This window comes from Tachypleus tridentatus, unplaced genomic scaffold (assembly GCF_004210375.1).
Source record: "Tachypleus tridentatus isolate NWPU-2018 unplaced genomic scaffold, ASM421037v1 Hic_cluster_1, whole genome shotgun sequence".
In the NCBI taxonomy this organism is placed as follows: domain Eukaryota; kingdom Metazoa; phylum Arthropoda; class Merostomata; order Xiphosura; family Limulidae; genus Tachypleus; species Tachypleus tridentatus.
The window spans coordinates 29,731,630-29,749,112 of NW_027467777.1; positions in this window are offsets into that span (position 1 = coordinate 29,731,630).

Genomic DNA, 17,483 nt, shown 5'->3' on the forward strand with positions numbered 1-17,483 from the left:
GTTTCACTACACACAAAGCTATGCCCCAATCTTTTAAGTAGAAAGACTGGTTTGTTTCTTGCTCTGCACACTCACACACAAAGCTATGCCCTCAACTTTTTAAGTAGAAAGACTGGTTTGTTTCTTGCTGTTTCACTCACACAAAGCTATGCCTCCACCTTTTAAGTAGAAAGACTGGTTTGTTTCTGTTTCATGTTTCACCACACACAAGCTTATATCCCCACCTTTTATAGAAAGACTGGTTTGTTTCTATGTTTCACTACACACAAAGCTATGCCTCACCCTTTAAGTAGAAAGACTGGTTTGTTTCTTGTTTCCCATGTTTCCACTACAAAGCTATGCCCCACCTTTTAAGGTAGAAAGACTGGTTTGTTTTTTATTTATGTTTCACTCACAGATAAAAGCTATGCCTCAATCTTTTAAGTAGAAAGACTGGCTTGTTTCTTTTGTTTCATGTTTCACTACACACAAAGCTATGCCTCACCTTTTAAGTAGAAAGATCTGGTTTGTTTCTTATTTCATGTTTCACTCACACACAAAGCTATGCCCCCACCTTTTAAGTAGAAAGACTGGCTTTGAGCCCCATGTTTCACTCACACACAAAGCTAGGCCTCACCTTGCAGAAAGACTGGTTTGTTTCCATGCTCTGTCACACACAAAGCTGCCTCACCTTTTAAGTAGAAAAGACTGTTTCTTGTTTCATGCACTACACACAAAGCTATGCCTCACCTTTAAGTAGAAAGACTGGTTTGTTTCTTGTTTCATGTTTCACTACAGACAAAGCTATGCTTCACCTCTTTAAGTAGAAAGATCTGGCTTGTTTTTGTTTCATGTTTCACTACACACACAAAGCTATGCCTCACCCTTTTAAGTAGAAAGATCTTGTTTACTTTTGCTCATGTTTCACTACAGACAAAGCTATGCCTCACCTTTTTAAGCAGAGAGATCGGCTTGTTTCTTAATCATGTTTCACCTCACAGACAAAGCTATGCCTCCTCACCTTTAAGTAAAAAAGACTGGTTTGTTTCTTGTTTCATGTTTCACTACACATACAAAGCTATGCCCCCACCTTTTAAGTAGAAAGACTGGTTTGTTTCTTTTTTTTTTCATGCTGTTTCACTAAGACAAAGCTATGCCTCAATCTTTTAAGTAGAAAGACTGGTTTGTTTCTTGTTTCATGTTTCACTACAGACAGCTATGCCTCACCTTTTAAGTTGAAAGACTAGCTTTGTTTCTTTGTTTCATGTTTCACCACAGACAGCTATGCCTCACCTCTTTAAGTAGAAAGACTCATTTGTTTCTTAATTCCATGTTTCACTACAGACAAAGCTATGCCTCACCTTTTAAGTAAAAAAGACTGGTTTTTTTCTTATGTTTCAACTCACATACAAAGCTATGCTCCTCACCTTTTAAGTAGAAAGACTGGCTTGTTTCTTGTTTCATGTTTCACTACACACAAAGCTATGCCTCATCCTTTTTAAGTAGAAAGATCTGGTTTGTTTCATTTTCATGTTTCACTTCACACACAAAGCTATGCCTCACCTCTTAAGTAGAAAGACTGGTTTGTTTCTTGTTTCATGTTTCACTCACAGACAAAGCTATGCCTCACCTTTTAAGTAGAAAGATCTTCTTGTTTCATGCTCAATTACACAGACACAAAGCTAAGCTTCAATTTTAAGTAGAAAGACTGGTTTGTTTCTTGTTTCATGTTTCACTCACAGACAAAGCTATGCCCCACCTTTAGTAGAAAGACTGGTTTTGTTTCTTATTCATGTTTCACTACACACAAAGCTATGCCTCACCTTTTAAAATAGAAAGACTGGTTTGTTTCTTGTTTCATGTTTCACTACACACAAAGCTATCCCTCTACTTTCTTTTAAGTAGAAAGACGGCTTGTTTCTTGTTTCATGTTTCACTACACACAAAGCTAATGCCTCACCTTTTAAGTAGAAAGACTGGTTTGTTTCTTGTTTCATGTTTCACTACACACAAAATGCTATGCCCCACTTTTAAGTAGAGACTGGTTTGTTTTTGTTTCATGTTTCACTACACACAAAGCTATGCCTCAACTTTTTAAGTAGAAAGACTGGTTTGTTTCTTGTTTCATGTTTCACTACACACAAAGCTATGCCTCACCACTTTTTAAGTAGAAAGAGACTGGTTTGTTTCTTGTTTCATGTTTCACTACACACAAAGCTATGCCCCACCTTTTAAATTAGAAAGACTGGTTTGTTTCTTGTTTCATGTTTCACTACAGACAAAGCTATGCCCCTACCTTTTAAGTAGAAAGACTGGTTTGTTTTCTTTATTTCATGTTTCACTACAGACAAAGCTATGCCTCACCTTTTTAAGTAGAAAGACTGGTTACTGGTTTCTTGTTTCATGTTTCACTTTTAAGAAAGGAGCTCATGTTTCACACAAAGCTATGCCTCACCTTTTAAGTAGAAAGACTGGTTTTGTTTCTTGTTTCACCACAGACAAAGCTATGCCCCACCTTCTTTAAGTAGAAAGACTGGTTTGTTTCTTGTTTCATGTTTCACTACACACAAAGCTATGCCTCACCTTTTTAAGTAGAAAGACTGGCTTGTTTCTTGTTTCATGTTTCACTACACACAAAGCTATGCCTCACTTTTTTAAGTAGAAAGACTGGTTTGTTTCTTGTTTCATGTTTCACTACACACAAAGCTATGCCTCACCTTTTAAGTAGAAAGACTGGTTTGTTTCTTGTTTCATGTTTCACTACACACAAACCTTTAAGCTATGCCTCACCTTTTTTAAGTAGAAAGACTGGTTTGTTTCTTGTTTCATGTTTCACTACACACAAAGCTATGCCTCACTTTTTAAGTAGAAAGACTGGTTTGTTTCTTGTTTCATGTTTCACTACACACAAAGCTATGCCTCACCTTTTAAGTAGAAAGACTGGTTTGTTTCTTGTTTCATGTTTCACTACACACAAAGCTATGCCTCTCACCTTTTAAGTGAAAGACTGGCTTGTTTCTTGTTTCATGTTTCACTACACACAAAGCTATGCCTCACCTTTTTAAGTAGAAAGACTGAGTTTGTTTCTTGTTTCATGTTTCACTACACAAAGCTATGCCCCACCTTTTTTAAGTAGAAAGACTGGCTTGTTTCTTGTTTCATGTTTCACTACACACAAAGCTATGCCTCACCTTTTTAAGTAGAAAGACTAGCTTGTTTCTTATTTCATGTTTCACTACACACAAAGCTATGCCTCACCTTTTAAGTAGAAGAGACTGGTTTGTGTTTTCATGTTTCACTACACACAAAGCTATTCCACCTTTTAAGTAGAAAGACTGGTTTGTTTCTTGTTTCATGTTTCACTAACACAAAGCTATGCCTCACCTTTTAAGTAGAAAGACTGGTTTGTTTCTTGTTTCATGTTTCACTACACACAAAGCTATGTCTCCAATTTTTAAGTAGAAAGACTGGTTTTTTCTTATTTCATGTTTCACTACAGACAAAGCTATGCCTCACCTTTTAAGTAGAATCATTTGTTTCTTTGTTTCTTGTTTCATGTTTCACTACATGACAAAGCTATGCTTCACCAAAGCTTTTTTAAAGTAGAAAGACTGGTTTGTTTCGTTTTCATGTTTCACTACAGACAAAGCTATGCCTCTCCTTTTTTAAGTAGAAAGACTGGCTTGTTTCTTGTTTCATGTTTCACTACAGACAAAGCTATGCCTCACCTTTTTAAGTAGAAAGACTGGCTTGTTTCTTGTTTCATGTTTCACTACAGACAAAGCTATGCCTCACCTTTTTAAGTAGAAAGACTGGTTGTTTCATTTGTTTCACTTCACTACACACAAAGCTATGCCTCACCTTTTAAGTAGAAAGACTGACTTGTTTCTTTGTTTCATGTTTCCTACACACAAAGCTATGCCTCAACCTTTAAGTGAGATTGACTGTTTTATGTTTCATGTTTCACTACACACAAAGCTATGCCTCACCTTTTTAAGTAGAAAGACTGGCTTGTTTCTTGTTTCATGTTTCACTACACACAAAGCTATGCCTCACCTTTTTAAGTAGAAAGACTGGCTTGTTTCATGTTTCACTACAGACAAAGCTATGCCTCACCTTTTTAAGTAGAAAGACTGGCTTGTTTCATGTTTCACTACACACAAAGCTATGCCTCACCTTTTTAAGTAGAAAGACTGGCTTGTTTCATGTTTCACTACACACAAAGCTATGCCTCACCTTTTTAAGTAGAAAGAGTTTTTCATGCCTCACCCTATGCCTTTTTAAAGTAGAAAGACTGGCTTGTTTCTTGTTTCATGTTTCACTACAGACAAAGCTATGCCTCACCTTTTTAAGTAGAAAGACTGGCTTGTTTCTTGTTTCATGTTTCACTACACACAAAGCTATGCCTCACCTTTTAAGTTAGAAAGACTGGCTTGTTTCTTGTTTCATGTTTCACTACACACAAAGCTATGCCTCACCTTTTAAGTAGAAAGACTGGTTTGTTTCATGTTTCACTCACACACAAAGCTAAGCCTCACCTTTTTTAAGTAGAAAGACTGGCTTTGTTTCATGTTTCACTACACACAAAGCTATGCCTCACCTTTTAAGTAGAAAGACTGGTTTGTTTCTTGTTTCATGTTTCACTACAGACAAAGCTATGCCCCACCTCTTTTAAGTAGAAAGACTGGTTTGTTTCTTGTTTCATGTTTCACTACACACAAAGCTATGCCTCAGCTTTTAAGTAGAAAGACTGGTTTGTTTCTTGTTTCATGTTTCACTACACACAAAGCTATGCCTCACCTTTTAAAGTTAGAAAGAGACTGGCTTGTTTCTTGTTTCATGTTTCACTACACACAAAGCTATGCCTCACCTTTTTAAGTAGAAGAGACTGCTTGTTTCTTATTTCATGTTTCACTACACACAAAGCTATGCCTCACCTTTTTAAAATAGAAAGACTGGCTTGTTTCATGTTTCACTACACACACAAAAGCTATGCCTCACCTTTTTTAAGTAGAAAGACTGACTTTGTTTCATTTTCATGTTTCACTACAGAAAAGCTATGCCCCACCCTTTTTTAAGTAGAAAGACTGGCTTGTTTTTGTTTCATGTTTCACTACACACAAAGGCTGCTATGCCTCCTGCTTTTAAGTAGACTGGCTTGTTTCTTGTTTCATGTTTCACTACACTACAAAGCTATGCCTCACCTTTTTAAGTAGAAAGACTGGCTTTGTTTCTTGTTTCATGTTTCACTACAGACAAAGCTATGCCTCACCTTTTTTAGTAGAAAGACTGAGCTTGTTTCTTTGTTTCATGTTTCACTACACACAAAGCTAATGCCTCACCTTTTTAAGTAGAAAGACTGGCTTGTTTCTTGTTTCATGTTTCACTACAACACAAAGCTATGCCTCACCTTTTTAAGTAGAAAGATTGGTTTGTTTCTTGTTTCATGTTTCACTACAGACAAAGCTATGCCTCACCTTTTTAAGTAGAAAGACTGGCTTGTTTCTTGTTTCATGTTTCACTACACACAAAGCTATGCCTCACCTTTTTAAGTAGAAAGACTGGCTTGTTTCTTGTTTCATGTTTCACTACACACAAAGCTGTGCCTCACCTTTTTAAGTAGAAAGACTGGCTTGTTTCTTGTTTCATGTTTCACTACACACAAAGCTATGCCTCACCTTTTTAAGTAGAAAGATTGGTTTGTTTCATGTTTCATCATTCACTACACAAAGCTATGCCTCACCTTTTAAGTAGAAAGACTGGCTTGTTTCATGTTTCATGTTTCACTACAGACAAAGCTATGCCTCACCTTTTTAAGTAGAAAGACTGGCTTGTTTCTTATTTCATGTTTCACTACACACAAAGCTATGCCTCACCTTTTTAAGTAGAAAGACTGGCTTGTTTTTTGTTTCATGTTTCACTACAGACAAAGCTAAGCCTCACCTTTCTAAGTAGAAAGACTGGTTTGTTTCATGTTTCACTTTCACACACAAAGCTATGCCTCACCTTTTAAGTAGAAAGACTGGTTTGTTTCATGTTTCACTACACACAAAGCTATGCCTCACCTTTTAAGTAGAAAGACTGGTTTGTTTCTTGTTTCATGTTTCACTACAGACAAAGCTATGCCTCACCTTTTTAAGTAGAAAGACTGGTTTGTTTCTTGTTTCATGTTTCACTACACACAAAGCTATGCCTCACCTTTTTAAGTAGAAAGACTGGCTTGTTTCTTGTTTCATGTTTCACTACACACAAAGCTATGCCTCACCTTTTTAGAAGTAGAAAGACTGGTTTGTTTCATGTTTCACTACACACAAAGCTATGCCTCACCTTTTAAGTAGAAAGACTGGCTTTGTTTCATGTTTCACTACAGACAAAGCTATGCCTCACCTTTTTAAGTAGAAAGACTGGCTTGTTTCTTGTTTCATGTTTCACTACAGACAAAGCTATGCCTCACCTTTTTAAGTAGAAAGACTGGTTTGTTTCTTGTTTCATGTTTCACTACACACAAAGCTATGCCTCACCTTTTTAAGTAGAAAGACTGGCTTGTTTCTTGTTTCATGTTTCACTACACACAAAGCTATGCCTCAACTTTTTAAGTAGAAAGACTGGCTTGTTTCTTGTTTTATGTTTCACTACACACAAAGCTATGCCTCACCTTTTTAAGTAGAAAGACTGGCTTGTTTCTTATTTCATGTTTCACTACACACAAAGCTATGCCTCACCTTTTTAAGTAGAAAGACTGGCTTGTTTCATGTTTCACTACACACAAAGCTATGCCTCACCTTTTTAAGTAGAAAGACTGGCTTGTTTCTTGTTTCATGTTTCACTACAGACAAAGCTATGCCTCACCTTTTTAAGTAGAAAGACTGGCTTGTTTTTTGTTTCATGTTTCACTACACACAAAGCTATGCCTCACCTTTTTAAGTAGAAAGACTGGCTTGTTTCTTGTTTCATGTTTCACTACAGACAAAGCTATGCCTCACCTTTTTAAGTAGAAAGACTGGCTTGTTTCTTGTTTCATGTTTCACTACAGACAAAGCTAAGCCTCACCTTTTTAGTAGAAAGACTGGCTTGTTTCTTGTTTCATGTTTCACTACACACAAAGCTATGCCTCACCTTTTTAAGTAGAAAGACTGGCTTGTTTCTTGTTTCATGTTTCACTACACACAAAGCTATGCCTCCACCTTTTAAGTAGAAAGACTGGCTTGTTTCTTGTTTCATGTTTCACTACAGACAAAGCTATGCCTCACCTTTTAAGTAGAAAGACTGGTTTGTTTCTTGTTTCATGTTTCACTCACACAAAGCTATGTTCTCACCTTTTTAAGTAGAAAGACTGTTTCTTTTTCATGTTTCACTACACACAAAGCTATGCCTCACCTTTTTAAGTAGAAAGACTGGCTTGTTTCATGTTTCACTACACACAAAGCTATGCCTCACCTTTTTAAGTAGAAAGACTGGCTTGTTTCTTATTTCATGTTTCACTACAGACAAAGCTATGCCTCACCTTTTTAAGTAGAAAGACTGGTTTGTTTCTTGTTTCATGTTTCACTACACACAAAGCTATGCCTCACCTTTTTAAGTAGAAAGACTGGTTTGTTTCTTGTTTCATGTTTCACTACACACAAAGCTATGCCTCACCTTTTAAGTAGAAAGACATGTTTGTTTCATGTTTCACTACACACAAAGCTATGCCTCACCTTTTAAGTAGAAAGACTGGCTTGTTTCATGTTTCACTACAGACAAAGCTATGCCTCACCTTTTTAAGTAGAAAGACTGGCTTGTTTCTTGTTTCATGTTTCACTACAGACAAAGCTATGCCTCACCTTTTTAAGTAGAAAGAGACTGGTTTGTTTCTTGTTTCATGTTTCACTACAGACAAAGCTATGCCTCACCTTTTAAGTAGAAAGACTGGTTTGTTTCTTATTTCATGTTTCACTACAGACAAAGCTATGCCTCACCTTTTAAGTAGAAAGACTGGTTTGTTTCTTGTTTCATGTTTCACTACAGACAAAGCTATGCCTCACCTTTTTTAAGTAGAAAGACTGGTTTGTTTCTTGTTTCATGTTTCACTACAGACAAAGCTATGCCTCACCTTTTTTTAAGTAGAAAGACTGGTTTGTTTCTTATTCCATGTTTCACTACAGACAAAGCTATGCCTCACCTTTTTAAGTAGAAAGACTGGTTTGTTTCTTGTTTCATGTTTCACTACATACAAAGCTATGCCTCACCTTTTAAGTAGAAAGACTGGTTTGTTTCTTGTTTCATGTTTCACTACAGACAAAGCTATGCCTCACCTTTTAGTAGAAAGACTGGTTTGTTTCTTGTTTCATGTTTCACTACACACAAAGCTATGCCTCACCTTTTAAGTAGAAAGACTGGTTTGTTTCTTGTTTCATGTTTCACTACACACAAAGCTATGCCTCACCTTTTAATAGAAAGACTGGCTTGTTTCATGTTTCACCACACACAAAGCTATGCCTCACCTTTTAAGTAGAAAGACTGGCTTTGTTTCTTATTTTCATGTTTCACTACACACAAAGCTATGCCTCACCTTTTTAAGTAAAAAGACTGGCTTGTTTCTTGTTTCATGTTTCACTAAACACAAAGCTATGCCTCACCTTTTTAAGTAGAAAGATTGGTTTGTTTCTTGTTTCATGTTTCACTACAGACAAAGCTATGCCTCACCTCTTTAAGTAGAAAGACTGGCTTGTTTCTTATTTCATGTTTCACTACACACAAAGCTATGCCTCACCTTTTTAAGTAGAAAGACTGGTTTGTTTCTTGTTTCATGTTTCACTACACACAAAGCTATGCCCCACCTTTTAAGTAGAAAGACTGGCTTGTTTCTTGTTTCATGTTTCACTACACACAAAGCTATGCCTCACCTTTTTAAGTAGAAAGACTGGCTTGTTTCTTGTTTCATGTTTCACTACACACAAAGCTATGCCTCACCTTTTTAAGTAGAAAGACTGACTTGTTTCTTATTTCATGTTTCACTACACACAAAGCTATGCCTCACCTTTTTAAGTAGAAAGACTGGCTTGTTTCTTGTTTCATGTTTCACTACACACAAAGCTATGCCTCACCTTTTTAAGTAGAAAGACTGGCTTGTTTCTTGTTTCATGTTTCACTACACACAAAGCTATGCCTCACCTTTTTAAGTAGAAAGACTGGCTTGTTTCATGTTTCACTACACACAAAGCTATGCCTCACCTTTTTAAGTAGAAAGACTGGCTTGTTTCTTGTTTCATGTTTCACTACACACAAAGCTATGCCTCACCTCTTTAAGTAGAAAGACTGGCTTGTTTCTTATTTCATGTTTCACTACACACAAAGCTATGCCTCACCTTTTTAAGTAGAAAGACTGGTTTGTTTCATGTTTCACTACACACAAAGCTATGCCTCACCTTTTAAGTAGAAAGACTGGTTTGTTTCTATGTTTCACTACACACACAAAGCTATGCCTCACCTTTTAAGTAGAAAGACTGGTTTGTTTCATGTTTCACTACACACAAAGCTATGCCTCCACCTTTTAAGTAGAAAGACTGGTTTGTTTCTTGTTTCATGTTTCACTACAGACAAAGCTATGCCTCACCTTTTTTTTAAGTAGAAAGACTGGCTTGTTTCTTGTTTCATGTTTCACTACACAAAAGCTATGCCTCACCTTTTAAGTAGAAAGACTGGTTTGTTTCTTGTTTCATGTTTCACTACACACAAGCTATGCCTCACCTTTTAAGTAGAAAGACTGGTTTGTTTCATGTTTCACTACACACAAAGCTATGCCTCACCTTTTAAGTAGAAAGACTGGTTTGTTTCATGTTTCACTACAGACAAAGCTAAACCCTCACCTTTTTAAGTAGAAAGACTGGTTTGTTTCTTGTTTCATGTTTCACTACAGACAAAGCTATGCCTCACCTTTTAAGTAGAAAGACTGGTTTGTTTCTTGTTTCATGTTTCACTACACACAAAAGCTATGCCCCACCTTTTTAAGTAGAAAGACTGGTTTGTTTCTTGTTTCATGTTTCACTACACACAAAGCTATGCCCCCACCTTTTAAGTAGAAAGACTGGTTTGTTTCTTGTTTCATGTTTCACTACACACAAAGCTATGCCCTCACCTTTTAAGTAGAAAGACTGGCTTGTTTCTTGTTTCATGTTTCACTACACACAAAGCTATGCCTCACCTTTTTAAGTAGAAAGACTGGCTTGTTTCATGTTTCACTACACACAAAGCTATGCCTCCCACCTTTTAAGTAGAAAGACTGGCTTGTTTCTTGTTTCATGTTTCACTACAGACAAAGCTATGCCTCACCTTTTTTAAGTAGAAAGACTGGTTTGTTTTTTGTTTCATGTTTCACTACACACAAAGCTATGCCTCACCTTTTAAGTAGAAAGACTGGTTTGTTTCTTGTTTCATGTTTCACTACAGACAAAGCTATGCCCTCACCTTTTAAGTAGAAAGACTGGCTTGTTTCTTGTTTCATGTTTCACTACAGACAAAGCTATGCCTCACCTTTTTAAGTAGAAAGACTGGCTTGTTTCTTGTTTCATGTTTCACTACACACAAAGCTATGCCTCACCTTTTTAAGTAGAAAGACTGGCTTGTTTCTTGTTTCATGTTTCACTACACACAAAGCTATGCCTCACCTTTTTAAGTAGAAAGACTGGCTTGTTTCTTGTTTCATGTTTCACTACAGACAAAGCTATGCCTCACCTTTTTAAGTAGAAAGACTGGTTTGTTTCTTGTTTCATGTTTCACTACACACAAAGCTATGCCTCACCTTTTTAAGTAGAAAGACTGGCTTGTTTCTTGTTTCATGTTTCACTACAGACAAAGCTATGCCTCACCTTTTTAAGTAGAAAGACTGGCTTGTTTCTTGTTTCATGTTTCACTACACACAAAGCTGTGCCTCATCTTTTTAAGTAGAAAGATTGGTTTGTTTCATGTTTCACTACACACAAAGCTATGTCTCACCTTTTTAAGTAGAAAGACTGGTTTGTTTCTTGTTTCATGTTTCACTACAGACAAAGCTATGCCTCTCACCTTTTAAGTAGAAAGACTGGTTTGTTTCTTATTTCATGTTTCACTACACACAAGCTATGTCTCCACCTTTTAAGTAGAAAGACTGGTTTGTTTCTTATGTTTCACTACAGACAAAGCTAAACCCCCTCACCCTTTTAAGTAGAAAGACTGGGCTTGTTTCATGTTTCACTACACACAAAGCTATGCCTCACCTTTTAAGTAGAAAGACTGGTTTGTTTCATGTTTCACTTTCACACACAAAGCTATGCCTCACCTTTTAAGTAGAAAGACTGGTTTGTTTCTTATTTCATGTTTCACTACAGACAAAGCTATGCCTCACCTTTTTAAGTAGAAAGACTGGTTTGTTTCTTGTTTCATGTTTCACTACACACAAAGCTATGCCTCACCTTTTTAAGTAGAAAGACTGGCTTGTTTCTTGTTTCATGTTTCACTACACACAAAGCTATGCCTCACCTTTTAAGTAGAAAGACTGGTTTGTTTCATGTTTCACTACACACAAAGCTATGCCTCACCTTTTTAAGTAGAAAGACTGGCTTGTTTCATGTTTCACTACAGACAAAGCTATGCCTCCCACCTTTTAAGTAGAAAGACTGGTTTGTTTCTTGTTTCATGTTTCACTACAGACAAAGCTATGCCTCACCTTTTAAGTAGAAAGACTGGTTTGTTTCTTGTTTCATGTTTCACTACACACAAAGCTATGCCTCACCTTTTTTAAGTAGAAAGACTGGTTTGTTTCTTGTTTCATGTTTCACTACACACAAAGCTATGCCCCCACCTTTTAAGTAGAAAGACTGGTTTGTTTCTTATTTCATGTTTCACTACACACAAAGCTATGCCTCACCTTTTAAGTAGAAAGACTGGCTTGTTTCATGTTTCACTACACACAAAGCTATGCCTCACCTTTTTAAGTAGAAAGACTGACTTGTTTCTTATTTCATGCTTCACTACAGACAAAGCTATGCCTCACCTTTTTAAGTAGAGAGACTGGCTTTTTTTTGTTTCATGTTTCACTACACACAAAGCTATGCCTCACCTTTTAAGTAGAAAGACTGGCTTGTTTCTTGTTTCATGTTTCACTACAGACAAAGCTATGCCTCACCTTTTAAGTAGAAAGACTGGTTTGTTTCTTGTTTCATGTTTCACTACAGACAAAGCTATGCCTCACCTTTTTAGTGAGAAAGACTGGTTTGTTTCTTATTTCATGTTTCACTACACACAAAGCTATGCCTCACCTTTTTAAGTAGAAATACTGGCTTGTTTCTTGTTTCATGTTTCACTAAACACAAAGCTATGCCTCACCTTTTTAAGTAGAAAGACTGGTTTGTTTCTTGTTTCATGTTTCACTACAGACAAAGCTATGCCTCACCTCTTTAAAGTAGAAAGACTGGCTTGTTTCTTGTTTCATGTTTCACTACACACAAAGCTATGTCTCACCCTTTTAAGTAGAAAGACTGGTTTGTTTCATGTTTCATGTTTCACACACAAAAGCTATGCCTCACCTTTTTTAAGTAGAAAGACTGGTTTGTTTCTTGTTTCACTTTCACTACACAAAGCTATGCCTCACCTTTTAAGTAGAAAGACTGGCTTGTTTCTTGTTTCATGTTTCACTACAGACAAAGCTATGCCTCACCTTTTTAAGTAGAAAGACTGGCTTGTTTCTTGTTTCATGTTTCACTACACACAAAGCTATGCCTCACCTTTTTAAGTAGAAAGACTGGCTTGTTTCTTGTTTCATGTTTCACTACACACAAAGCTATGCCCTCACCTTTTAAGTAGAAAGACTGGTTTGTTTCATGTTTCACTACACACAAAGCTATGTCTCACCTTTTTAAGTAGAAAGACTGGCTTGTTTCATGTTTCACTACAGACAAAGCTAAGCCTCACCTTTTTAAGTAGAAAGACTGGCTTGTTTCTTATTTCATGTTTCACTACAGACAAAGCTATGCCTCACCTTTTTAAGTAGAAAGACTGGCTTGTTTCTTGTTTCATGTTTCACTACAGACAAAGCTATGCCTCACCTTTTAAGTAGAAAGACTGGCTTGTTTCTTATTTCATGTTTCACCAAGACAAAGCTATGCCTCACCTTTTTAAGTAGAAAGACTGGCTTGTTTCTTGTTTCATGTTTCACTACAGACAAAGCTATGCCTCACCTTTTAAGTAGAAAGACTGGCTTGTTTCTTGTTTCATGTTTCACTACAGACAAAGCTATGCCTCACCTTTTTAAGTAGATAGACTGGCTTGTTTCTAATTCCATGTTTCACTACAGACAAAGCTATGCCTCACCTTTTTAAGTAAAAAGACTGGCTTGTTTCTTGTTTCATGTTTCACTACATACAAAGCTATGCCTCACCTTTTTAAGTAGAAAGACTGGCTTGTTTCTTGTTTCATGTTTCACTACAGACAAAGCTATGCCTCACCTTTTTAAGTAGAAAGACTGGCTTGTTTCTTGTTTCATGTTTCACTACACACAAAGCTATGCCTCACCTTTTTAAGTAGAAAGACTGGCTTGTTTCTTGTTTCATGTTTCACTACACACAAAGCTATGCCTCACCTTTTTATATAGAAAGACTGGCTTGTTTCATGTTTCACTACACACAAAGCTATGCCTCACCTTTTTAAGTAGAAAGACTGGCTTGTTTCATGTTTCACTACACACAAAGCTATGCCTCACCTTTTAAGTAGAAAGACTGGCTTGTTTCTTATTTCATGTTTCACTACACACAAAGCTATGCCTCACCTTTTTAAGTAGAAAGACTGGCTTGTTTCTTGTTTCATGTTTCACTAAACACAAAGCTATGCCTCACCTTTTTAAGTAGAAAGACTGGCTTGTTTCTTGTTTCATGTTTCACTACAGACAAAGCTATGCCTCACCTCTTTAAGTAGAAAGACTGGCTTGTTTCTTGTTTCATGTTTCACTACACACAAAGCTATGCCTCACCTTTTTAAGTAGAAAGACTGGTTTGTTTCTTGTTTCATGTTTCACTACACACAAAGCTATGCCTCACCTTTTTAAGTAGAAAGACTGGCTTGTTTCTTGTTTCATGTTTCACTACACACAAAGCTATGCCTCAACTTTTTAAGTAGAAAGACTGGCTTGTTTCTTGTTTTATGTTTCACTACACACAAAGCTATGCCTAACCTTTTTAGTAGAAAGACTGACTTGTTTCTTATTTCATGTTTCACTACACACAAAGCTATGCCTCACCTTTTTAAGTAGAAAGACTGGCTTGTTTCTTGTTTCATGTTTCACTACACACAAAGCTATGCCTCACCTTTTTAAGTAGAAAGACTGGCTTGTTTCATGTTTCACTACACACAAAGCTATGCCTCACCTTTTTAAGTAGAAAGACTGGCTTGTTTCATGTTTCACTACACACAAAGCTAAGCCTCACCTTTTTAAGTAGAAAGACTAGCTTGTTTCTTATTTCATGTTTCACTACACACAAAGCTATGTCCTCACCTTTTAAGTAGAAAGACTGGTTTGTTTCATGTTTCACTACACACAAAGCTATGCCTCACCTTTTAAGTAGAAAGACTGGTTTTGTTTCATGTTTCACTACACACAAAGCTATGCCTCACCTTTTTAAGTAGAAAGACTGGCTTGTTTCTTATTTCATGTTTCACTACACACAAAGCTATGCCTCACCTTTTTAAGTAGAAAGACTGGTTTGTTTCATGTTTCACTACACACAAAGCTATGTCTCACCTTTTTAAGTAGAAAGACTGGCTTGTTTCATGTTTCACTACAGACAAAGCTAAGCCTCACCTTTTTAAGTAGAAAGACTGGTTTGTTTCTTGTTTCATGTTTCACTACAGACAAAGCTATGCCTCACCTTTTTAAGTAGAAAGACTGGCTTGTTTCTTGTTTCATGTTTCACTAAGACAAAGCTATGCCTCACCTTTTTAAGTAGAAAGACTGGCTTGTTTCTTGTTTCATGTTTCACTACAGACAAAGCTATGCCTCACCTTTTTAAGTAGAAAGACTGGCTTGTTTCTTGTTTCATGTTTCACTACAGACAAAGCTATGCCTCACCTTTTTAAGTAGAAAGACTGGCTTGTTTCTAATTCCATGTTTCACTACAGACAAAGCTATGCCTCACCTTTTTAAGTAGAAAGACTGGCTTGTTTCTTGTTTCATGTTTCACTACAGACAAAGCTATGCCTCACCTTTTTAAGTAGAAAGACTGGCTTGTTTCTTGTTTCATGTTTCACTACAGACAAAGCTATGCCTCACCTTTTAAGTAGAAAGACTGGCTTGTTTCTTGTTTCATGTTTCACTACACACAAAGCTATGCCTCACCTTTTAAGTAGAAAGACTGGCTTGTTTCATGTTTCACTACACACAAAGCTATGCCTCACCTTTTTAAGTAGAAAGACTGGCTTGTTTCATGTTTCACTACACACAAAGCTATGCCTCACCTTTTTAAGTAGAAAGACTGGCTTGTTTCTTATTTCATGTTTCACTACAGACAAAGCTATGCCTCACCTTTTTAAGTAGAAAGACTGGCTTGTTTTTTGTTTCATGTTTCACTACAGACAAAGCTATGCCTCACCTTTTTAAGTAGAAAGACTTTCTTGTTTCATGTTTCACTACAGACAAAGCTGTGCTTCACCTTTTTAAGTAGAAAGACTGGCTTGTTTCTTGTTTCATGTTTCACTACAGACAAAACTAAGCCTCACCTTTTTAGTAGAAAGACTGGCTTGTTTCTTTTTTCATGTTTCACTACACACAAAGCTATGCCTCACCTTTTTAAGTAGAAAGACTGGCTTGTTTCTTGTTTCATGTTTCACGAAACACAAAGCTATGCCTCACCTTTTTAAGTAGAAAGATTGGCTTGTTTCTTGTTTCATGTTTCACTACACACAAAGCTATGCCTCACCTTTTTAAGTAGAAAGACTGGCTTGTTTCTTGTTTCATGTTTCACTACACACAAAGCTATGCCTCACCTTTTTAAGTAGAAAGACTGGTTTGTTTCTTGTTTCATGTTTCACTACACACAAAGCTATGCCTCACCTTTTAAGTAGAAAGACTGGTTTGTTTCTTGTTTCATGTTTCACTACACACAAAGCTATGCCTCACCTTTTAAGTAGAAAGACTGGTTTGTTTCTTGTTTCATGTTTCACTACACACAAAGCTATGCCTCACCTTTTAAGTAGAAAGACTGGCTTGTTTCTTGTTTCATGTTTCACTACACACAAAGCTATGCCCCACCTTTTTAAGTAGAAAGACTGGCTTGTTTCTTGTTTCATGTTTCACTACAGACAAAGCTATGCCTCACCTTTTTAAGTAGAAAGACTGGCTTGTTTCTTGTTTCATGTTTCACTACAGACAAAGCTATGCCTCACCTTTTTAAGTAGAAAGACTGGCTTGTTTCTTGTTTCATGTTTCACTACAGACAAAGCTATGCCTCACCTTTTAAGTAGAAAGACTGGTTTGTTTCTTGTTTCATGTTTCACTACAGACAAAGCTATGCCTCACCTTTTTAAGTAGAAAGACTGGCTTGTTTCTTGTTTCATGTTTCACTCCAGACAAAGCTATGCCTCACCTTTTAAAGTAGAAAGACTGGTTTGTTTCTTAATTCCATGTTTCACTACAGATAAAGCTATGCCTCACCTTTTTAAGTAGAAAGACTGGCTTGTTTCGTGTTTCATGTTTCCCTACACACAAAGCTATGCCTCACCTTTTTAAGTAGAAAGACTGACTTGTTTCTTGTTTCATGTTTCACTACAGACAAAGCTATGCCTCACCTTTTTAAGTAGAAAGACTGGCTTGTTTCTTATTTCATGTTTCACTACACACAAAGCTATGCCTCACCTTTTTAAGTAGAAAGACTGGCTTTTTTCTTGTTTCATGTTTCACTACATACAAAGCTATGCCTCACCTTTTTAAGTAGAAAGACTGGCTTGTTTCTAATTCCATGTTTCACTACAGATAAAGCTATGCCTCACCTTTTTAAGTAGAAAGACTGGCTTGTTTCTTGTTTCATGTTTCCCTACAGACAAAGCTATGCCTCACCTTTTTAAGTAGAAAGACTGGCTTGTTTCATGTTTCACTACACACAAAGCTATGCCTCACCTTTTTAAGTAGAAAGACTGGCTTGTTTCTTATTTCATGTTTCACTACAGACAAAGCTATGCCTCACCTTTTTAAGTAGAAAGACTGGCTTGTTTCTTGTTTCATGTTTCACTACACACAAAGCTATGCCTCACCTTTTTAAGTAGAAAGACTGGCTTTGTTTCTTGTTTCATGTTTCACTACAGACAAAGCTATGCCTCACCTTTTTAAGTAGAAAGACTGGCTTGTTTCTAATTCCATGTTTCACTACAGACAAAGCTATGCCTCACCTTTTTAAGTAGAAAGACTGGCTTGTTTCTAATTCCATGTTTCACTACAGACAAAGCTATGCCTCACCTTTTTAAGTAGAAAGACTGGCTTGTTTCTTGTTTCATGTTTCACTACA